Raw genomic sequence first — 2141 nt, forward strand, 5'->3', positions numbered from 1 at the left:
CAGTAGTTTCCAACTTATGGGGTTGGAAAAACCCAAGCACCTTGGAGAAATAATTAATAAACAATAAAATAAAATAAATCCACTTCTGTATTATTTGATGCAGAGCCCAAGCTTTCTACTTTTTCACTTAACAGATTGTCCCCTCTCTATGGGGGAGGGCGCCTCAGGCCCATGGACACCTTGGGGGTGTTCTATGCCAAGGTGCCAACTGCATCCGGCACGGTGCTTTCCTTGCTGGGCTAGGCCTCAGAAAACGGCAGAGTGCCAGACTTTGGCCAATGCCAAAGGCACTGAGGTTGCTGCGTTTAGGACTTTTCCTTCTCGAAAGTTTTGAGGGCATGGGCATCGGGTGAGCCTGCTTCTCTTTTCATCCATAACCCTAAACCCTCCTGAGCCATGGCAAGAATTGTCATGTAAACTCAGCTTTTTTTTTCTGTAGGGGACGTAAACCATTTTTTTGTATCTACCCCAATCTCCAAAGCTTTCCTGTAGATCTCTCACATTCTAACCTCCCTGGTTGACCTGATCCAGATTTTCCTTATATTGGCTGGTTGTCTTGAGGAAATGTGGTTATGCTCAAAGCCAGATTGCTGGCCGGGCGCAGTGGCTCATGCCGGTAATCTCATCACTTTGAGAGACCAAGGTGGTTATATCACCTGAGGTCAGGAGTTCAAGACTGGCCAACACGGCGAAACCCCGTCTGTACTAAAAACACAAAAATTAGTCAGGTGTGGTGGCAGGTGCCTATAATCCCAGCTACTTGGGAGGCTGAGTCTGGAGAATCGCCGGAATCCAGGAGGCAGAGGTTGCAGTGAGCCAAGATTGTGCCATTGCACTCCAGCCTGGGCAACAAGAGTGAAACTCTGTCTCAAAAATAAATAAATAAATAAATAAATAAATAAATAAATAAATAAATAAGCAAGCCAGATTGCTGGGGATGGGTTCCTGGCTGGTGACTATGGGCAAGTTACTTAACCTCTTGGCCTCAGCGTTCACATCTGCAAAATGAAGATAAGAATGGTATCTGTTTCATCAGGTTGTTGGACTATTAAGTGAATTAATACGTTATGAAGCATTCCATTTGGTGCTTTGCACATAGTAAGAACTTCAGATGTTAGCTAGTATCTTGCCTCATACATGGGTCATACTTGCAGATGATGTGCAAGTGAACTCTGGGCTATTGTTCATTACTCTGCATTAAATACCTCCACAGGAAATATAGACATTTGCCTGGTGGTATGAAGGATGACCTGCACGTCGGAAAGTCATCAAGGTGTACTTTCACCTTTCTTCCCAGAGATGCATATAAAATATAAAACCCCAATTCATTCATTTCTGTACTCATAAATTCAATTTCCCAAGGCACTGGGAATTTACCATCCTGTTGGGTGGAGAAGTCAGAACTTGACCTTTCTTTTCTACTCTGTGATTGACCTTGTGTGTTAGAACATAAGTTGAAGGAAGAGGAGGCATGTCTCCTAGATGCTGAAGGTACTGTTGCTCTCTTCCAAGAGTGTCTTACTCCTTCACAAATATTCATTGAGAACCTACTGTGTGCCAGGTACTGCTGTGGGTCCTGAAAATACAGCAGTAACCGAGGAGGGTGAGGTCTTTGTTCTCTTGGAGCTTGAGTTATCAAGATCCAACAAACGCCAGCATTCTACAAGAGTTTATTATTAATTGCCTCTTCTTCTTCAGTACAACATATTCAAATGATGACCCTCAATGACTGCAAGAGTCTAAAGAGCCTTGTGAACCACCAAAGAAAGACAACAAGATGGCCACTATAGTTTTGATGATATGCATATTTGTTGTATTATACCTTTTTTTCATTTCATTTCTTTTCTTTTCTTTCTTTCTTTTTTTTTTTTTGGAGACCAAATCTTGTTCTGTCACCCAGGCTGGAGTGCAGTGGTGCAATCTTGGCTCACTGCAACCTCCACCTCCTGGGTTCAAGTGATTCTCCTGCCTCAGCCTCCCAAGTAGCTGGGATTATAGGCATGTGCCACTGCCACCCACTCTGTAATACTTTTTTGAAAACAGATAGTCCATATAACACATCTATAGCCTCCATAAATACTTAAACTGAAAGGCCTGTTCCTACACCATAGTGAAAAATAAACACACTTCCTCTACATGGT

Source organism: Mandrillus leucophaeus, unplaced genomic scaffold, assembly GCF_000951045.1.
Source record: "Mandrillus leucophaeus isolate KB7577 unplaced genomic scaffold, Mleu.le_1.0 Scaffold70, whole genome shotgun sequence".
NCBI lineage: Eukaryota > Metazoa > Chordata > Mammalia > Primates > Cercopithecidae > Mandrillus > Mandrillus leucophaeus.